The sequence below is a fragment of the Jaculus jaculus genome, chromosome 20, assembly GCF_020740685.1.
Source record: "Jaculus jaculus isolate mJacJac1 chromosome 20, mJacJac1.mat.Y.cur, whole genome shotgun sequence".
Lineage (NCBI taxonomy): Eukaryota > Metazoa > Chordata > Mammalia > Rodentia > Dipodidae > Jaculus > Jaculus jaculus.
The window spans coordinates 27,320,057-27,343,724 of NC_059121.1; the positions used below are offsets into that span (position 1 = coordinate 27,320,057).

Consider the following 23,668-nt stretch of genomic DNA (forward strand, 5'->3'; position numbering starts at 1 on the left):
AAAATCTGAAGTTGATCTTGGAATAATTTTTTATGTTTCATTCCTATATATTTTAACTTATCTTCACTGAATACATACTGTTTCTTTCTTTTAAAATCCAAACTAAGCTTCGAATAAGAAATGAGGGGGGAAGTAATGTTTTACTAAATCTGAACAGATGAATCATGTATTCTGTCAGCTAGCTAATTAGCTATTGAATATACATGATCACATAAAACTGAAGAGAAATTCTGAGCTAGATTATACTCACCCTCCACGCCCAAGTCTAATAGTCGGTTTACTCAAAATAGAACTCAGAGAACATAAGCTGGAAAATTCATGGTATTATAGTGATAATTTCTGTTTAGACACATATATGACATGTCAATTTTTCTATGCTCCCGCATAAGGTGGGCATGCACTGGAAAATACAAGAGAAATGGGTACATACAGGAAACAAAACTGCAGTGGTAATGAGAGCAACAGACATCCCAAAGGAAGACATAAAAAGTGGCTGGACCTGCTACTGCAGTTGTCAAGAAGGAAGTGGTAACTTGTTGGAACAAAGCTGGCTTTAGTTTGATAAGGAAAGTGGTATATAGAATTTATATTTTATGTGTATAATCATCTGAAATTACATGTTGGAAGTAATAGAACATTAAACATCTTCTAACAATAAAGTATTTTGTAACATATAAATGGTAGAACCACTACCCAAAAGTGAAGAGTCACTGTGTTTTGATGAAATATCTTATAATTGAGTAGCTATAGAACATTTTAAAGAAACCCTAAGTGTTGGATATATGGCATCAATACTTGGGGAAAGTTCTGGGCTGGAAACACATATATGGAAGTCAATAAAAAGCAGGACTGAGTAACTTTTCCGAGGGATACTATACAGGATGTGAGGAAAGTAGTTAGGAGATTTGGGGTGCCAATATTTTAAGAGTTGGCAGGTTACAGGAATTTAGCCCAGGAAAAGGAAGAGAAATATATGAAGAAGTACAGAGAAGAGATCGATCATGAGTGAGATTTTAAGAAAGCATAGAAGCCAGGCGTGGTGGTGCACGCCTTTAATCCCAGCACTCAGGAGGCAGAGGTAGGAGGATCGCCAAGAGTTTGAGGCCACCCTGAGACTACAGAGTGAATTCCAGGTCAGCCTGAGCTAGAGTGAGACCCTGCCTCGAAAAACCAAAAAAAAAAAAAAAAAAAGAAAAGAAAAGAAAGAAAAAGAAAAAAGGAAAGAAAACATAGAAGAGAATAACAGTAATGAAATCTGAAGAAAACTTAAATTAGTCTCTTGTCTGGCTAAATGAATATATTATGCTCATCAAACTGTAAGCTCTTCCCTTAATGTTCATACCCATATATTAATGCTACTCTCACTTTTGGTTAGAGAAGCTTCTCTTTTCAGATGGCAGTGACCTCTGGGATGATCCAGAAGGCACCATAGTGCTGAGAAGAAGTGACGGAGGAGTGTTCAGCACTGAAACATCTCTATCACATCCTCCAAGTCTCAGGGTCCATTGCAGAAGAGATGACGGAAAGAATGTAAGAGTGAGCCAAAGGATGGGTAGGACTCCTTAGAGAAAACTCTTCCAAACACAACTGACCTGGATATTCATAATCTCACAGTACCTAGTACTGCCTACACAAGACCATTGTAAATAAAAGAGACTAATGGAGAGAGGGAGGGGATATGATGGAATGTGGATTTGTGAAGGGGAAAGTTGGGGGGGTGGAATTTTCATGGGTCATTGTCTACATATGGAAGCTGTCAATAAAAAAATAAAATGTAAAAAAAAAAACAGAAAAAGAAGCAGAAATTTCTTATCAATTTAAGAACTATAAAACTGTTAGTAATATTAATGGATATAATAAGGCAACTAGAAAACTGATTTACTTTGGGTTACAGAGGTAAACAGAAACAGTGAGGTGTTAATGTTGAGTGTATGATAATACATGACATATTGAATATTAGGTATTGAATGTAATTTAATATTGAGTCATTATAAGACAATATTGACAGTATAGTCACAAAATTAATCATAAAACAAAGAGGCACACACTCACCACTAAGTTCAGAAAATGGAATAGTACCAACTTCTAGAGAGAGTTTTCCCTGTGATATAACACTAGCCCATCCCTCCTCCTCCTCCACCTAAAAGAAAGGCTGCCTTCATTCCAGATTTATGTTTATCATTCTTTTGTCTTCCCTGGGTAGTTTTATCATGAGTGAACATTTCTAAATATCTATTCTTTGAAAGGAAGACTTGGACTTGGACAGAAAGCAGTTTGTGAAATTATTCAAGATGGTCTTACTTAAGTACTGAGTTTTAGCATGCTTTTGGACTTTCAGATGAAGTCATAGTGAGTTGTTTCTTCTGTGACAGGCCTAGTCATTTAAATCTAAATTTATGAGATACATCCATGTGAATTTTATAGTTGTAAGGTCTTTTAAAAAAATTTATGTGGTACAGTAATTCTGCCTTACCCAAAGTTTTGCTTTCTTTCCAGACATTGAGAATGTTCACTAATGTTTAGATATAATGATTGCCCAACACTGAAAGGAATCAGAAAGATTTGGAAATATTAATATAATAAGGGAATAGGAACTGTTTCCCCTGCCTGTGCTTAGCATTTGCCACTCCAACACTCACACAGTCTCTAGGTCCCATTTCTGGATATGTTTCATTCATGAAACCCAACATTCACCACTTAGGAGCATGAAAGAAAACACTGTTGAGAAGAACTGGCACTGTGTGGTCCTCAGACAACCTGTGTCACTATCATCTGGGAACCTGGTCAAAATGTTCATGGGGTGGGGGGGGGCAGATGGAGAGATGGCTTAGTGGTTAAGGTGCTTGCCTGTGGAGCCTAAGGATCCAGGTTCGATTCCCTAGTTCCCACATAAGCCAGATGTAAAAGGTGGCGTATAATCTGGAGTTCATCTGCAGTGGCTGGAGGCCCTGGCATGCCCATTCTCTTTCTCTTTTTATCTCTCTTTCTCTTTCTCTCTCCCCCTCTCTCCCTCCCTCCCTCTCTCTCTCTCTCTCTCTCTGTATTTGCCTTTCTCTCTCTCAAAATAAGTAAAATATATTTTTAAATTTATAATTTAATTATAAAAACTAAGGTCTTCAAAATCAGAATCCCTGAGGCTGTCAAGCAATATATATTTTTAAATCTCTGAAACATTCTACTACATGCTGAAGTTTAACGACCCTAATCCTAAAATAATGTTCTGGGGGAGTATTTGGCGGAAATATACTGCATATGTTATAAATGAGCAGGTTTTTAATTAAGGAGGTGTTTATGGACCTATGGCCAGTTAGGTGAGTAAATAAGCTGAAACACTGCAAAATAGACAAAAGGCAGGCATGCCCATGTAGGCCTGTGAAAGCAAAGGGTGGAGAAGCATCACTGGTTCTTGTGGAGGGTTCACGTGATGAAAGCTGTAGTTGGGAAAATCCAGATTCAAAACAAGGAACACTTCGAGAAGATATGCCCTACGCCTCTCTTCTCTTGCTCTGGCCAGACCCAGCCAGGAGCCAGCCAGAGGGGTAGCCCTAAAGTAGAAAATCACAGGGTTCAGTGCCCCTCAGCATAGCACAGAGAAGAAGAGAGCTGAGAGCAGATGGGGAACACCCGTTCTACTGCGTATAGAGCCTGCGAAGACCAAGAAAGATGTGAGCTGGAGGACCAGGAATGCAGGCTGCCGCAGGGAGGAAGTGTCCATCTCTCCCTGTGCATCTAGCTTTCAGGACTATAACGAAAAGCACAAGTTTCAGAGAAGCAGATTTTAGCTTAATTCAACCAACATGACTGACTGTCTCATGTGCTTGGCCTGTGTGTACACTGGAATTCAACTGTAAAAGCAGAATTCACTCTTGCAAACTCCTTAAAGCTTACATGATGGCCCAGGGAGATAGAAAAAGGCACAAACGTGTTATTCCGTGCACATCGTATAAATTTGTATAAATTCTCTGAAGGTTGATAGAGAAGGAAGAGGAAATAATGGTGTTGGTTGCTCCTATATGAGTAGAGCAGGAATAATTTCTGTGATAAAGGACATTTGAAAATTTAAGGAGATGGAGTGGTGTGTATGTGTGAATATAAGAGGCTCTAGGAAGGTAGATCAGCAAGCACAAAAGTTCTTGGAGGAGGTGAGGAGGAGGAGGTGAGAAGGAGGGAGTAGACATGGAAGTGGACCGGAAGGAGGAAGATGAAGGAGGGAGGAGAAGGAAGAGGGGAGGACGGCGGTGGCAGAGCGAGGAGCAGCGCATAACACTGGAGGCAACGGCAGCTACTCTGACTCTGCACGCAAGACCCCAATGAAGTGCCCTGTGTGTACTTGAGAAAGTCCAAGGAGAGGAATTCGTACATGTACTATCTTGGGTTAATCCCTGTAGGTTAAAGAAAAATTCTTACTATGTGCATTTTATAGCAAATTTAAGTTGACTGCATATAATCTGAAACACTTATAAATTGCAAAATCTTTCTCATTTGGTTGAAGTTGTCATTATTTTTGGGAAAGTTAATAGATATAATTCCTTAAGACCAATGGTATATCACAGTTTAAAGTATTTGCTACTTTTAATTACATGGAAACTTTTTTTTTAACTTTTAAAATTGTTTGAGGCTTGCAGAATAGTTGCAAACATTGCAGAGTTCTTTTTCCATATTCCACTCAACCACCACCCCATTGTTCAATTGTACATCATCATGCTGCAGATGATACAAGAAGATGCCGACATTGGCATATTTTGATTAATCAAAGCACACCCCTTACTTGTCACTATATTTTCCATTATTCCCTTTTTCTGTCCCAGGACCCCATCCAACTTTTCAACTTTTCATTTAGTTGTCTTATTTCTTATCTGTGACAATATTCCTATATTTCCTTGTTTTTGTTGGCCTTGGAAGTTCTGTGGTACAGTAATTATAAGGTTATAAGGAGACGTTATCCAGTTGCATATGTCCAGTGTTTTCTTCATAGTTGGGTTGGGATTATGCATTCTTGGGAGGATGACCACAGAAGTGATGTGTGTCACTATGATGGCAAGATGAGGCCTTAATTATTTTATCAAGTGGCATTAACTGTGTAAGAAAATTTTCACAGTGCAGAAGAAGCACTAAATATTTGGAAGGAGAAACAAGTATTTTTACAATAAAACAGAAAGTGTCTTTCTTCAAACACTCGCACGTGTTGAAGTAAAAACTGTCCACAAGGTGTCACTATTAACTTACATATGAGGCAGGAAGGTTGCTTTGGAGAGTAAGTTTTTGTGGGACATTTGTGGTTCAACACCATAATGTGAAGTTCCTTGACAATAATTAACCCTAAAAATGTTTCAGTTAATAGAAAAAGGAAAAAACTAAAACTATTTTACAGTTTGGGATGCCAAATTTCTTTTTAGTTTATTAAAATAGTTTCCTTTGAATTCACACCCAAATATATTCTTTAGAAATTAAATTTAAAACAATATAACTTGCTAATAAAGTTGAAACCTCTATTGTCAAACGAAGATCAAATCCACCCAAACCAATCCAAGTTTACATTATTCTTTCAACCATGAACAATAGCTTTGTTTGAACTAACGAGCATTTCCTTTGGAAAAAAAATTAATGGAAGATAAAGGATCATTGTATAAGAGGCTTCAAGTGACTAGAATGGTCTTAACTCCAAAATGATGGCCTAGGAATCGAGATATCAAACTAATATTTGCTACTTTTTAAAATTTTTACTATGGCATTTATTTAATTAAAAAATCTCTGTATTTCAAGTGGAAAGAATTCTGTTTTTAATCCTCCAACTCAAAAGTTACCTTTATATCTAAACCTGGCAAAGCATAGCAGGCTTAATGTCCGAAAGCAGATCTTGTGACTCTGTTTGAGTTCTGTTGTTATCACCATGCTCGCTAGAGAGTCCTTCTCTTTGCTCTCATTTTCCTTCTACTGCCTCTGCAACTTCAGTTTCCCTCTCAGAGCTATGTGTCTAGATCAGTCCTGGCTCCTGTGGTACAGTCATTTATATGTCATCTATCCATCTGTCTGTCTGTCTGTCATCTGTCTGTCTACCTATGTGTCTATCATATCTCTGTCCATCCATCCACCTATACTGGATCTCTTATCATCAGGTTGTGGAACTGTGAATTTTTTTTAGTGAGACAGTAGCACTTGTCCGGCGGTAACTCAACTTGAAATCCCAAACGTTCACGTCATCATTTAGGTTTAAGACCTAGAACTTAAAACCTCAGAGAACTCTGTTGGGATGTATCAGCACACCTTCAGCCGACCTACCCCGAGGAAGCCTGAAGAGTCCTAGCATGGGGGTGTGGCGCAGTGTAAGAATAAGAAACAGGACCGAGTCCAGATGTGCCCCTCACGTCCTGGCCCTGACCTTCTGGACGAGGCGCGTATTTACATAGTACACTGCCCACTCCTAGCATTAGTGTGAACATTAATTAAGATGAAGTATAGGGAGCTGAGGAGATGGCTCAGTGTATATTTGCCACATAAGCGTGACTGCCAGTGTGCACAGAAATGTCAGGTAGGTATGGCAACATGCCTGTAATCCAGGCTCTCAGGGGACAGAGACAGGCCAGGCCAGGACAGATTAACTCAACTAGCCAAATTGTCCAGCTCTGAGTTCAAATGAGAAGCCCTGCCTCGGGGAAAAAAGAAAAAAACAGAGAATTGAGGAAGACGACCCTTGTCAACCTCTGGCCTCCATAAGCACACACATGCACATATATCCACACACATGTGCTCACACCAATGCACGCACACCACACACAGACAGACGAAAAACAAAAGGGCGCCCTCCCCATTCACTCTTGCTTGCTTGTCTTCCTCTCCCTCCGCCTTCTTTCTTACTCTCTCCTAAATGCAGATTGTAACACTGCTTAATGCACACTATGCATGCACACAAAAAGAAAAGGAAAATACCAGGTGTATGTAAAGCTTTCAGCATAGTGCTAGTCCTTGGGACACACAGTAAAATGTGGGTAATGCATGAACAGCATCAGTTCTCAAATACCATTTTTGCTTTCACTGTATACACTATCGGCGTATCTAAAGAATCTCAATTGACAGTTTTGCAGTGATAGCAGAATACCTAGCCCCTGAATGATACCCAGTACTTATGAAAAAGCTATCAAGAATAGAGCATTAGAGCTTGGGTGATGGCACACTTAATGGCACTTTTTTGCACACCCTGCAGGTCACGGTTTTAGTTTCCCAAGTACACATGTAAAGCCGGACACAAGAAGTGCCACCAGTACTTGCTGTTCTCTGCAGTGACAAGAGACCCTGGTGTGTGCAGTGTGCATGCAGACGTGTCGGGGGGGGGTGCACTGCACAAATATATACATAAAATTCTAAAGTTAAAAAACTAGAAAAGCAGCTTTACGTGATGAGATAGAACTATCCCACACAGGGTTAGCTTCTGTCAGAAGATATACCTCTATTTTATAACTCTTTCCCCTTTCTGCAATCGGCAGAAAGAATGTTTAGCTTCCATTTGGCCACCAAATTTTAGTTTAGTAAACTTATGATATGGGAGAAGCTGAATACCACCCTTTTGTTTCTCTTCTCCTTTACACACACACACACACACACACACACACACACACACACACACACATATGTACATACATATGTACATATATACATATATATGCATACATGTATATTATGTTTTATTATATTTAAGGCAGGGATTTACTCTCTAGCCCAAGTTGGCCTTGAACTTTTGGAGGTCTTCCTGTCTCAGCCTCAAAGTGGTGGGAACCCAGGCATTCACCACCACACCAGATTTTCATTGCCTCTTTAAATTGTATATTTCATTTGGGAAACAGAGACTTGTTGGAGAAAGCTATAAATCTTCACATAATAAAACATGTGACACTTCCCCAAATACTTTTGAAATTGGCCAAAGCCAAATCTGGTCTCTACATTTGTTCCTCAAACTGAGGACAATCTAGGGGAATTCAAGAGTCTTTATTCATGAGCTCATTCACATCCCCTGGGTGCATCTAAGAAGCTAGCTCAGCAAGAAGTCAGTTGGCAAGTTCCTGATCACTGTGTTATTAAACGAATGATTTGCAGAGTTTCTTTCTGTGTCCAAGATCCACAGATATCAATCTTTGTGCACACACACATACACCCCAGCATCTGGGCCCAGGTCTGACGTTATTTTGCCCCAATACAAGCTGGCTGTGACTGGGAGGGCCATTTCCTCTACATTATTAGTCTAGTCGTGAGTCCTTGCTGATCTCCGAAACTGACGATGCTTCAGTATGTCATGGTTACTTCATAGCTGTGGTATTATGAATTATGTATATTACTGAATTGCCAGCAAAGTAGATTGGGCCATACTCATTGGCAAACCCTGTGATACTACCATTATTTAGTCAACATTCAAATTTATAATTTCTTTCTGAAATTGACTACATAAATTCCACATTTATAAGGATGTTGTCAGTTGACTTATACAAATATTCACACTAGGGGATCTACAAAACCTATGTTTTTCTCTGATTTTCTTTTCCTCTTAATCCTTTAAAAATCTTATGAAAACAACAAATACATTTTGCTTTGGAGCTTTGTACCCTAAAGAGATGTCCTTAAGGTACAGAGTGTCATGGATATTTCTCTGATGTCTGAGAACATATTACCATGTTGAAAAGAATCTATACCATGTTCAACCTTGAGGAAAAAAAAAATACTTAAATTGCATTTATCAGTAACAACTACAGTCTTATTAAGTATTCTGAAATTTCATTTCATTGAAACTGATTTCAGCTGAAGGACACATTATTCTTGATTTTTATGATCTACAGCTTTAATGAGAAACTACTGTTAGTGCCCACTCTTCTGGCCTCTTCCCATGGAGGAGAGTTCAGGTCAGGGATGATGCACAGTCCAGGATGCGTTCAGGGAGGAGAGTGAAAGGTCCTCTCTGAGCTGTCCCCTTCACTTCTCTTTTCCTATCCAGGAGATGTGGGGAGATCTACCGGCCAGTGCGGTTGCTGGCTCAGGATCTGCATATCTGCTCCCTGGCCCTCAACACAATCTGGGCGTTGGGACAGAATCTCTGAGGGGGCTGCTGGAAATTTGCCACTCAGCAGTGTGCTCAAAGACCATAAATGTTCCAGGAAAAACTCACAGAGTACTTGGGACCATTAATTAAATGACCCTCAACTCAGTCTGTTAGCTGACCTAGATGAAACAGCATGATTTCTAAAAGAGGGTGCCTTTGGAGTTCAATGACAGTTTGCACCATGGTGCTGACTCCATTTTAAACTCAGTGGATGAACATGGGGAGTGGTATTGCTGACTCGGAATGGACAGACATCAAGCTTTGCTTTAAGTTTGTCTAGTACCAGACATGTGAACAGAAGAACTCAAAGTCACGACCTGTGAATATGAAGGGAGTGTGCATGTCACAGTTTTATTATCCATGACACATGCCAGGGAAAGTAAAGATGGTGATTGATTTCCTCACATGCACGTAACTTCTGAGTGTTACAAAAACAGCAAGGCTCTCCAAAGAAAAGCATATCTTCCTTCTTGCTAATGTAGCTACGATACCTCAGACTGCTGATACGTACCCCAGAGACATGTGCAGAGATTCTTTCTGAAAGAATCTCTGTGCACTTTTAACTTAGTCTGCCATTCAAGAGCATGGGTCCAGGATATTTTCTCAGTGTTGGTATTGGAATGTACTCTTCAGATAATTATTTTGTTTTGTTACTTTTAATCACCCACAGCAGGTACTGACTTCAAAATCTTTTCTGATGCTCCTCATATATAGTTACTACTTGAGAACTAAAAGGAGTGTTGTAGATTCAAAGCTACCTGGAGAGTTGAGTCCATGGTTCCATGTTGTATTCTCAACACCTAGAAAATTTCCTGACACATAGTTTAAGTTTAACCAGTGAATGAATATGAGTCACTATTAAACTGTTGCATGAGGACAAGCTTAGGAAAACAAGGTTTTATGGAGGCATCTCTATTACCATATTTTAAAAGATTTTAAGTACAAATTATTTTATAGAATTCTCTTGGGGGAAGATATGAACACACACACACACATATGTAAATTCTTATTTATGAATATTCATTGTATATGTATGGATTCATGAACATTCATTGTATAGATTTCGTGTAATTTGGCCACATTCACTCCCTACGTTCATCACCTTCTTCTGTTCCTCCTCTTCCTCTCCTGCTAGTCTCCTTCCTCTCTGAAAATTCTCACGTCTATCATATCTTATATAAAAATGATTCTCTACATGTGTTTCTCATATGAAATAAGATGCATAGTAATTGTACTTCTGAGTCTGGCTTATGTCCTCTGGAGTTAAGATTATTTGTTGAACTGAAAATGGCTAGCAGTTCTAATTTTCAGTGTTGTATGATTTCCATCCTCATCATCAAGAGATGTGTATGGAGACATGTGACGCAAAGCTCTCTATTGGGCGACACGCTTCACGACATGGTCAGAGAGGATTAGCTGTGACCTGCTCCTTCTGCGCCAGTGATTCACCTCTAAACTAGGAATGTACCAGCAGCTAGTTGCTGACTTTGTCTATGGCACCCAAACCCAACTCAACGACTACACTAACAAATGTTTCCAGGCTGTACCCAGTCCAGTCTGTCGGCCACATATTCATTCTTAACTAGCACTCAATTCCCTACCAAATAGCCTTCCAGAACAAGAAAAGAATATTTAGGCAAGAGAGAAATCAAAATGAGGGATTATAGTTAATGACTTCCAGATAAGAAATGTGCTTACTTTCATAATTGCCTCTTGGGTCCTGCCTGTTGAAGGAGCATTTCACAAATAGATAACTTTAATTAACGAATTGCTAAAGTCTCAGGACACTTTGTCTACATAAAATATCTTTTTTTAAATAAATAAAGAATGTAGCTAATCCTTTGGGCAAAATATTTTCACAACCAATAAAACCAGCAAAGGCAAGTACACAATTGCTTTTTTTTTTTTTCTTCCTGAGGTGGGTGTCTTCCTATAAGAGTCAATGTGGGGAAAGATGAAATTGCGATGAAAACGCATTTCTTAAATGGAAGGCAAGATCGCACATTCCATTTAGGTTCTCCTGCGCTGTGCTCCTACCATAATTACATATCGGGCACACATCTTCCAGAGTGGCCACTAATACAAAACCACGCTGAGCAAAATGTAATCACTAAACAAGCATCAGCGGTGGTCTTTAGCTCACCACAGCGGTCAGGCTACATCAAACAAAAATGAGTAGGTGGTTTCCAGAACATTGTCAAACAACTGGCAATAATCTGTTGCTGAAAATAACATGGGGTGACAAAGGAAAAGATTCCTAATTGTTTCATTCTCCTAATTATAAATGAATCGAAGTAAACACATTAACAAAAACAATAGCAAAACAGTATTATCCTTTAAATTATTTTTTTTTTTCAGTTCTTTTGACAAGGAGAAGAGATAAAAGGCAAAACACAGAGGACTTGTTTCCACTAACAGGACTTTGGCATCGAGGGCACGTTATGTGCCTACCTCCAGGTGAGCATTTATTTACCACTTTTATGGTACTGTAAAGGATGCCAGGGTTTAAGTGATACTGAGTTTACCATTTGTAAAGTGGTTTAGTTCAGAAATCAAACCAAAATAATGGCAAAAAGTAGTATTGCTGCATTTGTGGCATTTAAACCTATAATTAAGGTAACCAAGTATTTTCCATAGCCCTTTTATATTTAGTCACATATACATATTTTGCAATTCATGACTTGAAGCTAAAGGCTTCCATGTTCCTTCTACATACTGCCTGGAATGGCTAAGAAAAACAATGCAAGTCAATTTAAATTTGTAATCATTTTTTTTCTTTTCTTGAAGAGAAAAATCACTGATCTTTCTTCATGAAGAAAAGAATCGAATATTGCTTCTGCATTAGATTTTAGAATTAAATGTACTATGTACAAAAATAGTTTTTGTAACTTGAAAATAACAGTTCAAAGGTAATAACATCATTCATGGATTAAAACCAGAATATAAGCATGTCTGCTACTTGGATAATTTCTTCCTCTTTCACTTGATATATAATCACAACAAATGGCTGTTTGATTACTTTACAGATAGGTTAGAATTTGATGATCAGATTTTTTTAGCTCATAGTTTTATTATTATTATTACTTCTGTACACAGTGTGCATACAGCCATGTTGGTACCATCATTAGCCTCCTCCCTGTCCTCCCCACTCAGCATTCATCCTTAGGAAGTGTGGGTCTTGCATTGTGGGGGTAGCCACCAGTTATGGGTAAGAGGCAATGTCTCTGTGCATAATGTCCCCACTTGTGGCTCTAACAACCTTTCCTCCCCCTCTTCCAGGAATTTCCCTGAGCCATGTTGGGTTTGTTTTAGGTCTGCTTCTGCAATGGAGAGTGAAGTCAAAACAAGACAGCTGACATAGCCATTATTATTTTAGAGAATTTAGTAGGTGTAGGCCCTCTTACAGGCCATGATTGGTGGGAGCTTGATGATGGAGAGCAGGCTCATGTTTTGGACATGGTTCTGACTTGTTTCCTAGAATCAGCTATGGGTTCCATTCCATGGAGTGGCTCAGTTAGCCAAATCAAGAGCAGTTGGTTACCCACCAGGGCTGTGTGCCACTGCTGCACTTGTGTGAGCATCACGTCAGGTTCTTTGCTGCTGAGTAGCTTAGACCACAAGTTGCTTAGACAGATGTTGGTCATTTTTCCCCAGTCGCTCATGTAGCTCCTTCTGGCACTAGATGAGCCGTCTGGGGACTGACTCTTCTCTGCATTCCAGCCATGTCACTCCATGTTACATGCCAACAGCATATGGTGTCTTCAACAGTAGGGTCTTACCATTAACCTTGGGTGGGCCATCAAATACTCTGACAGAAATCTGTCTTCTTTGGGGAAAACTTGTAGGTCTGTCTGATCAACAGCTCATTGTGGATATTAACCTCATGCTGGTACTTGGAGTTCTAGGCAGCAGCTAGGAAAAGAAGGAAGAAAAGGATAGGTAATATAAAAGAGAAAGAGAGAAAAAGGAGAGAGAGAGGGAGAGAGAGAAGAAGGAGGAGGAGGAGGAGGAAGGAGGAAGAGGAGAAAGGAGGAGGAGGAGAGGGAGGAGAAGAAGAAGGAGAAGAAGGAGGAGGAGAAGGAGAAGAAGAAGAAAAAGAAAAAGAAAAAAAAAACTGGAGAAGATTGAGGCTAGTCTTCTTTGTACGCTCTCTCTAGAACCCTGTGGTTCAGGTGTTCTCTCTAAGAACCTGATGAACGTTAAACCATTTAGTCTGTCTTTCAGGATGTAGAATTTTATGGTACCATTGCCATTTGGGTCCAGTCTTGTGTCCCCCACACTTACCCTCCCCTCCCACTCCACCTCCCCTGTTGTCCAGTCCTCGAGATGTTTATTAGGTGTGTCAGCATCTTGGGCAGATCCAAGTTAGGAGCCACAGATGAGTGAGACCATGAGACGGTTATCTTTCTGTGATTGAGTGAGTTTGCTGAGAATGATCTGCTCCAAATTTGACCAGTTTTCCTCAAATTTCATTGTGTCATTTTTTCCTTACTATTGTATAGAATCTTGGTTATGCATTTGTCTAATGATGGACATCTAGGTTGATTCCAGCTCTTAGCTATTGCGAATTGAGCAGCTATAAACATGGTTGAGCAAACCTCTCTGAACTGAAGCATGGAGCATTTGGGGTAAATGTCCAATAAGGGAATAACTGGGTCTGTTGGTAACTTTATAGCCATCCTCTTAGGAGACTCTATTACTTTCCATAGAGGCTGTACCGTCTTACATTCCCACCAACAGTGAATGAGGGTTTCTATTTCTCCACATACTTGCCATCATTTGTTTTCATTTGATTTTTTAATGTTTGCTGTCCTTACTGGGGTAAGGTGGAACTCATGGTGGTCTTAATTTGCATTTCCCTGATGTTTATAGATGATGAACATTTTCCTAAGTGTGTGTGTGCCATTTGTATTTCTTCCCCTGAGAACTCCCTGAGCAGTTCTCTGCCCCATCTTGTGAGGGGGTTGTTTAATTTTTTTATTGTTTAGGTTTTGGAGTTCTGTGTAGATTCTAGAAATTAGGCCTCTGTCAGTTATATAGTTGGCAAACTTTTTCCCATTGTGTGGGTAATCTATTGGGTCTGCTTATTGTATGTTTTTCTGTGAGGAAACTTTTTAGCTTCATGAGATCCCAATGGTTGAGTGATTATTGAAGTTCCTAAGCTACTGGGGTTTTACTCAGGAAGCCTTTTCCCATTCCTGTATCATGGAAAGTTCTTCCAATTTTGTTCCTTCCAGTAGTAGCAGCGTTTCTGGTCTTATATTGAGGTCTTTGATCCATTTGGACTTGATTCTTATGCATGCTGAGATGAGTGGATTGAGTTTTATTTTCGTGCATATGGTTATCCAGTTTGTCCAACCCATTTGTTGAAGATGCTGTCTTTTTTTTTTTTTTTCCAGCCTACCATGTTAGGGCCTTTGTCAAATATCAAGTAGCTGTAGTTACTTGATCCAAAGTCTGGGTCCTTCGATTCTGTTCCATTGGTCTATAATCCTGTTTTTATACCAGTACCATGTTGTTTTTGTTACTACGGCTTTGTCATATAACTTTAGATCAGGTATGGTGATGCCTCCATAGGTGTTTATTTTGCTGAGGATATGCTTGGATATCCAAGGCCTTCTGCCATTCCATATGAATTTTGAGATTATTTTTTCTGTCCATGTGAAGAAAAATGTTGGGATTTTTATCAGTATTGCATTAAATCTGTATATTGCCTTTGGTAAGATTGCCATTTTAACAATGTTAATTCTGCTTATCCAGGAGCATGGGAGGTCTTTCCATTTTCTAAAGCCTTCCTCAATTTCTTTCTTGAGTAGTTTTATGTTTCCATTGTATAGGCCATTCACATCCTCGGTTAGTGTTACTTCAAGGTATTTTATTATTTTTCTATTGAAAATGGGACAATATCACTTATTTCTTTCTCTGTATCTTTGTCTTTTGCATATAGAAAGGCTACTGATTTTTGTGCATTGATGATGATCATTCTTATATTTAAAAAAAATCCTAGAAGCATTATACTCCAAGCCTTTCCATTAAATTCTAGCCATTGTTAATATTAAAAAAACTAATAGTAAGGATACAAAATTTTTAGATAAATACCATCTTATAAGTAGAACTCAGCATTAGTTTGATTATTACATTTAGTTTTAGCTCTTCAACCCCACACCAATGCATTGTACTGGTTAAGAGGGACAGTCTGAAAGTGGAGCCAAGAAGAAAGGTAAATTCTTATCGTCATTTATGTCTTATATATTAATGTCTTTGCTTAAATATAGCAATGAGAAAATGCAGGTGACTGAGTTGGTCAGTCTAAACTATTAATGAAGATATTCTGAATAGGCTGTTTTAAAATATGACTTGCAGAGGTTTCATGAGGCAGTAATTTACATTCTAGTATCCTTCCAACTAAGGGTCATTCTTCATATATTTACTGATAACTTTGAGTCCTTTACTGGATAAGATGAGAGAATAAAAGAAAGATAAAAAGTTGCTTTAAAGAGGGCTGAGGGATGGCTTAGCGGTTAAGGTGTTAGCGTGCAAAGCCAAGGACCAAGGGTCAGTTCTCCAGGACCCAAGTTAGCCATATGCACAAGGTAGTGCATGTATCTAGAGTTCTTTTGCAGTGGTTAGAGGCGCTGGCCCTAGTGCGCCCATTGTCTCTCTCTCTCTCTCGCCCTCTTTCTTTCTCTCAAATTCAAACAAATAAATAAAAATTTGAAAAAAGAAAAATAAAATTATTTTAAAGAATTCAGGGAAACAAACCCACAACTACAGCCCAAAGTAGGTGTAAATGTTAGCTTTAAAATAAATTCAGGGAGTGTGGGAATCCTTGGGAAAAAAAGGCACAGCATTTGGGAAGAATTGTTGATTGTAAATTAGCGGTGGTGAATTACCCTAAGCTCTTTCTTTTATATTCATCTTTCTTCCAGTCTATCTACAAATGTTTTAGAACTCACCAAATCATCATTTTCTCATGATTTGGAGTAGTGCTGTCAAAATTGGCACTTGCTGGATTTTGGGGCTGCAACCCAAGCCTGCTAAATAAAGTCAGCGTTTCAAAGTGATCATCATGTCACGTGTATGCATATTAAAATCTGAGATATCTCCTTAAATTCTGTAGTGGCTTCTTTTCTGTACTATGTTACTATGTGCTAAAGCTAGAAATGAAGCCAGAATTTAAAAAAAAAAAAAACTGTTTTAAGAAATTTCAGTACAACTGGCTGTGTGTGTATTGACTGTATATACTTTACATTATAATATTTATAAGTTAACTATGAGAAAATAATGCTGCATGAACACCCTTCCCAAAACTAGTGGCTCACTCTCGCAGATGTGTAGATTATCTAAAAACTGTCCGTGCTGGACTTGTTTGGATGATTCCACTGGACTCATTCATAATTCAGACACCAGCTGGGATCAGTTGAGCTTGGCTCTGTACCACCACATGTTTTCTATCCTTGTGGTACTTACTAAACGAGGTTCCAAAACAGAAGAAAACTACAAGTTCAAAAACCTGTTTAGGTTCAAGGAGATAACTCAGATGGTAAAATGTTTGATTTGACTTGGAAGCATGGAGAACAGAGCCGAATCTCCAGGACACATGTCGGAAAGAAAGCTTTGGTGGCATGCATTCGTAATCCCAGCACCAGGGAGGCAGAGAACAGAAGCCCTGGGGCTTGCTGGCCAGCCAGTTTCAGCTACTTAGAGAGTTTCAGGCCACTGACAGAGTGTCTTAAGCTGGACGGCCTACCTGAGGAACAGCACTTAAGCTTGTCCTCTCTGCTCGTACCCTACCCATGCACACGTGCGACCCCACCCTGCACAACCTAAATGAAGACAATGCAGGATCTAAAGTTCGTTCTACCAAATATAGGCTAGCAATGAAAGCTACATGCCAAAGAGCATAGATTGATGTTCCAATTACTGTGGGTGGAAAAATATTCCTCAGATTCCCTTTGGAAAAAAAAAATGATGCTACATCATAACAAAAGATCTAGCAAACAATAATGGCTAGGAATAAAATCATCTGGCTCAGAGCTTAATCTTTCCATACTCTTATTTTCACTTGTCTTATAGAAAAACTTATCTACAATAGTATAATGGATCATTAATCTTTTCTTGTAAATAATAGATAGTCATAAATTTGTACTTTGATTGAAGACAAAATTTTTCTGTGTATCCCAGGTTAGGCTTGAACAAACAATCCTGCCTCCACTTCCAAAGTGATGGGAATACAGGTGTCTGACATCACACCCAGAATGTTCATACTTTTCAGAGTGGCATTTTCATGTTAAGAGGTTCAACATACTGTGACCTGAAGTTCTGGTCTGGTCCACCATCTGACTTTGTAAATAAATAAAATCTTATTGCAACATAGGCATTCTTATTTGTTTAATTATTATTGACATCTGCTTGTATATTACAACAACAGACCTGAAGAGAATATTTGCCTAAGGAATTTTTTACCAAACACTGAAAAGTATTTTGCCCTGTCACCCTTTCCGAAAAGTTTGACACCACAATTTATCTCATTCAAGGCAATGACACCTGTGTGTTACCCATATGTATTACCAAAGACCCATTCTTTCTAAAGTGAGAAATTATTAAGGGACAGAGCCAGGATCTGAATATAGACCTCACTGACTCCAAGGCAAATGCACTAATTTGATAGTACCTACATAACTCCAAATAATGCTATCCTCTTACATTGAAGTGGAAATTAGCAGCCCAAGTATTATTTTTTATCAGATTCATGTAAAATGTTTTAAGAAGAATCATATTCTTGAATCAGAATCTTTTTGCAAAAAACTTGTGAATCTAATTCCAAGTGAATTTCAGAGATTTCAAAAAAAAAAAAAAAGATGATGGAAACGAAGCATGACTGATACTGGATTTGAATTCATAGTTGTAAGGAGAATTTTAAAACTTGACAGTATTATGGGGGTGAGCTGTGACGCCCGGAGAAGAACAATGACCTTTCAAAGGAAGCAATTACACTACTTTGCGTCACCTCACATGCGTTTGGAACAGATACTCTGGCCTGTCCTCAGCTCCCGTCTTCTGTTAGCTGTCACTTCCATGTGATTTGCCAGTTCAGGAGCAATCCAGATTAGCAGAAAAACTTGTAAGGAATGGAGAAACATGCAAAACTTGTATACACATGTCTATTTTGTGGAATTTTCATGTGACCCATTGATGCCACAGGACTTGTTGCAGGTAATAGATGTGTCATTTAGAAATGCACATCAGCACAATAGAAATAGGTTATCTTAATTTATGGAGATATTGCAGTTTTCTTTTTAAATATTTATTTATTTGCAAGGGGAGGGGGGGGAAGAGGGGGAGAGAGAGAGAGAGAATGGGTGCTCCTGGACTTCTAGGCACTGCAAACACACTCCAGATGCATGTACCACTTTGTGCATCTGACTTTATGAGGGTTCTGGGGAATCCAGCCTGTGACATTAAGCTTTGCAGGCAAGCAGCTTAACCACTGGGTCATCTCTCCAGCCAGATATAATGTAGTTTTCTTTTCATTCAAAATGTTCAATGTGACTTTTTTTTTTTTTTTTGCTTTAAAAGTGCATGAAGGGTGAAAAGCACAAAAAAGACATCATCAGAACTTTATTTTCCAGGCTCACAAAGATATTTCCAGCCATCTCAAGTAGGATCCAGTCAGTGGGATCTTGCTAAAGGCCATTGGAAGCAATCTTGTCACTACCCCTGAGCTGACGTATATCATCACACTATGTCACATTTTTTCCCACCGTAGGCACTGAAAGCAAATCATTCATAAAGACCAGGGAATTTCTACACAAACAGAAACTTGAATCATATTTATCCACTTAGAGTGTTGCTGAAACACAGAGACCAAATGTTCCAGCCACCTCTAGAGAAGGTTTTCGGAACTCCACGAGGAATATTATGCACCCTCGGAGTCTGTCACAGCACTCTCTCCTTGCTTTCCTTCAAGTACGGGAGGAAGAATTACGGTTACCCGGTATGCACCTCTGAAGTTTGAAGAGCAGTTTGTACCCTCTTCTGGTACATAGAATTCTGTAGCTTAGACACCCAGTAGAATGGGCTATGCCTTTAACTTTTGAAATGGCCGTGGTATAACTTGTCTGGGAAGAGAACAGGGCCCTTAAGGGTTAAGGGCATAAGGAAAAATAGTAATGAGTTTGGAAGCAACGTGTTGAAAAGGCTGAAGATTAGTGGTGGGAATGAGATGAGGAACTGCTTAGGAGGAGAGAAATGTCACGTCATTAGATGCTTGTGCTGGAGAAAGGTTTGGGGATTTTTTTTTTAAATTTATTTATTTGAGAGCGACAGACACAGAGAGAAAGACAGATAGAGGGAGAGAGAGAATGGGCGCGCCAGGGCTTCCAGCCTCTGCAAACGAACTCCAGACGCATGCGCCCCCTTGTGCATCTGGCTAACGTGGGACCTGGGGAACCGAGCCTCGAACCGGGGTCCTTAGGCTTCACAGGCAAGCGCTTAACCGCTAAGCCATCTCTCCAGCCCAGGTTTGGGGATTTTAAGGACGTCAGGGTTATTCTTAGGAAAAGGGAACAGAGTGTGGGGTAGTCCGTAAGAGTCCAGAGAAGGGCAAGCTCTTTGAAGAGAGCTGTGATTAGAGGTTTACAAAAGTAAAGAGATTTTCCAATAAAAGACAAACAGAAATTTATTAACTGGGAGATAGCATCCTCTTTTTTATTTTTTATAAGGTAGGGTCTCACTCTAGCTCAGGCTGACCTGGATTTCCCTATGGAGTCTCAGGATGGCCTTGAACTCACAACGATCCTCCTACCTCTGCCTCCCAAGTGCTGGGATTAAAGGTGTGTGCCAACATACCTGGCAACTCCCTATTAAAAAAAAATATTTTCATTTTTTTTGCAAGAAGAGAGAGAGAGGAAGTAGAGAATGGGTTTACCAACGCCTCCAACCACTACGAACAAGCTCTGGATGCATGCACCACTTTGTTCATCTGGCTTTCTGTGGACACTGGGGAATTGAACCTGGGACGTTAGGTTTTGCAGGAAAGCACCTTAACTGCTGAGCCATCCTCCAGCCTAACTCCCCATTTTTGTACCTTTTACAACAAAAAACACAGCTGACTGTCCTTAACTACCTTTCTCAAGAGCATCTCCATGAAGAAACACACTGGGATATAGTCATAAGATCTCTGTGTAGAAGAAAACAAAAGGTCAGTACAATAGAATGATTGACTATCTCTAGATCAGGTATCTCCCTCGTGGTTTGGGTTCCACAAGCTTGCGTTTCCTGTCCAGTAGAGCAGCCTGCTGTGATGCAGGGGCAAGATGACCCTTTTCTTGATGCTCTGTGAGGACTGAGGTACGTGGCACCAGCGCAACCTCTGGCTGCTAGTATTGTGCAGACAGAGTATGTCTTCCTGTCTTGACCTGTGAGCCTCATGTCTTTTACAAACATCCATGACACTGTAGTAGGCTGATTTTATTTTCATAGTTCTTGTCTTGAATAAACCAGGGTGTGTATGGGAGGGAATGTGGTCCATTAGAGATCAGCAAAGTATTCTTCTATCATGATTTATTTTATTTCCTCTGTAAGTTTCAGGTTTGTCTCAATTGATAGACATTAGTTTCTCTTTCTACAGAATCACTTATTAGAGAATGTCAGACACCTGATTCTATTGCTTTTGTATGCTTTTTTCCTTGAGACAGAATCTCTCAAGGCACCCTGAGCCGAGGTTTACCAGGTCAGACCGGCTGCCCAGGCCAAAACTAGGATTTTCCTGTCTTCCTTCCCACGCCCACCTCTGCCTGATCCCGTTACAAGACCAGAGTTAAAGCCATGCATTACTTTTAAATGTGGATTCCAGGGAATGAACTTGGGTCCCCTAAGACCCCCGTGTTTGCATGGCAAGGCACTCTTCCCTGCTGAGCCATTTCTCCAGACCCAACTAATATTTTCTGGATGTGAGAGGTGAGGCTTAGAGCTGTTAGCATTACCCAGGGTCTTTATGTCACTGGGCCAAGAGTTTGACCCTCCAGAACCCCACAGATATATTCAGATGACATTTCCCTCGAGAGAGTGGGCACTGTTTTAACAACTGAGAGCAACTGGCTGGGAAAGCATCGCAGGTTGTTTCCCATCTCCAGGATCTAGGACTTATAGGTTCAATATTTGCTCCTGGACAAAAGAGCTCTGGCACCACTTCATCCTCTCAGCCCCACACTGCCAGTGTTTATCTTTAGTGGGGGAGGGGAAAGGAATCCGAAGAAAGATCCTGGTCTTTTTTTTTTTTTTTTTCTTGAAGGTAGGAGAAAAACACCTTTTGAAACCATTCCTGCTGTCAAAGTTCAGGCTTTGATTTGTAAAGACTGGTCTTGGCAAAGTACTAAATCAAAGTAAATGGATTTACATTTGTAAACTTTGTTTCCACTTAATGGGATTAGAAAGACCACTCACATTAAACAAACAAAAACATCAGTTCAGCATTGAGACAGATAGAACAGTAAATTAACCATGCCCAAACTGAAATTCTGTGTGAACTTGGGCCTGGAAAGATGACTTTTTAGTAGGCTTGAAGAATCAAGAATCAGGCTTTGTAAGACTTTTTTACACCTCTTTATTTGAGGCACATGCAGTATTGAGAGAAGAAACAAAACAAAACCACAAAAGCAGCGGCGTCAAGCCTGATATGAGGTTCCTGGAGAGCAGTTAGAAGACAGGCCTTTGCAACCTGAACTTCTCCTGAGGTGGGGACATAAACCAGGCTGCACCGCAGCGCCTTCATGGAGAATCATGTCCACACACACCAGAGAAATGTGTGATGCTCTTCAGAACACAGAGCAACAGAATAGTTTGCTGGCTCAAAAAGATCACAGATGAGCCTAAACAATGGTACCAAACTGCCTGTATTTACTGAAAAGAAAACTAATAAATTTAAAAAAAAAAGAAACACATTTCAAGTATTATCAAGTAGATGAGCTCTGACTAGGAATTTCTCATCACTGCTCTTAGGAACCTCTGCCAGCTGGTACTTCTAACAGAAAGTTTGTGAACGTTTAAGTGGTGCCTGCCTACATCATGTACCCAGAAATGTGGCCCAGGAATGCCATTATTTCCTTGCCCGGGCTTACACTGGCATTAGAGTTCCCTGTATGTGTAAGTATATAGGGCATATTAAATATGTAAAACAAGGAACGTATATAAAATAGAAAAAAAAAAGAAACCAAAAAGAGTAAAAGATTGATCATTTTTGGGTGAATTTGCTTACAAAGAATCCCAATAGTCAATGAAATTGCTGAGTCCTGTCAGTGTGACAGGAGAGAAAGGAAGGTCAGGACTAAGTGAAGGTTGATAAAGTGGGGAGGGGCTAGTGGATGCACAAAGACTGACACAGAACACTCAGCAGAAGGAAGATGTGATGTAGAATCAGGTTAGGGTGGTGATCTAGAAAGTGGGATTAAGAATCCAGGTTTGGTTACCCAGTCAGTGTGTGGTGTGTTGGCAACAAAATAAGTAAGCGGTGGTCTCAAAGGTCTATAGTAAGATAATTCATGAGCAAAGGCTCTATGAGCCTTACAAAAAACTTGCCAAGAAATAGCTATGAAATATAAATAGAGGAAGTTTAGGTACTCCTGGTGTTAGATGAATCACATTAAACGGTATATAGCCACATAGTATTGTATATTGTATGACATAATATATTGTCATATATGAATTACTGAAACCAGCAATCCATTGAGGCTTGCCTTAGAGCATGATTTTGATGTTCACACATTAAAATAGCTCTAAACATGGCATGATTTCACAGATATGTGAAATTATAAAAACTTTTATTTTCCTTAAATCAAATGCAGACAAATGGGACAGAAGTGCCAAGTAATGGGGCAACGGGGGATGTAGGTCAAATAGGACAGAGTTGGTTGAAGGATGAAAAAGTCTATTATTAAATGTACATAACAGTATTAATCTATAAAAATGTAAATATGCCTAAAGATTAGGCTCTAGGTGTTACTACACCAAAACATATAAACATATAATAAAAGATAAATCTATACTCTAGGATCTTTATTGTGTAAGTACATTAAAACATCATGAAATTTAGAACTTAAACATGCACAGTAAAAGAACTGTAAATACCAGAACAAGAAAAATGAAATTTCTTTTACAGACTACTTTGAAACCAGATGGTAAAAAAAATTATCTTATCAAAACAGAATTGAATATATGCCCATGTTCATTCACTCTTCCAAAATTTCACTCTTAGTTCACCATTATTTCATGTAAGTACTAATTTCTCTGGAAATCAGACATTTTAGAGAGAAAAAAAAAAGAACATGATACTGCTGCATCAGTTCTATCTTAGTCCAAAAACCTGGAGAGAATTATGGCTGGAATGTCTCCCTCTCACTGGGCATTACAAAGCTGCCAACAGTTACGACACTCTACCGGGGTCATCACCTCGTTGATGGGACTTGAGTAACTGCAGTCAATGCTCTATTGGAAAAACCATAGTTTTCACATTAATTTAACTTGCCACCTCAAATTCCAGTGTTTACCTTGCCATCGGCCCTAAGCTCGATGCACTGGCTCACTGAC

The 23,668-nt window shown here is 39.4% G+C and overlaps 1 long non-coding RNA gene across 1 annotated transcript in view; it reads left to right on the forward strand.

The window, feature by feature from the left end:
• LOC123456273 overlaps positions 1–23,668 on the forward strand; it is a 33,102-nt gene that overhangs the window by 7,818 nt on the left and 1,616 nt on the right. The window contains exon 2 of the long non-coding RNA XR_006634437.1: positions 11,441–11,539. This is a non-coding gene — a long non-coding RNA (uncharacterized LOC123456273). The remainder of the gene's footprint in view (positions 1–11,440; positions 11,540–23,668) is intronic.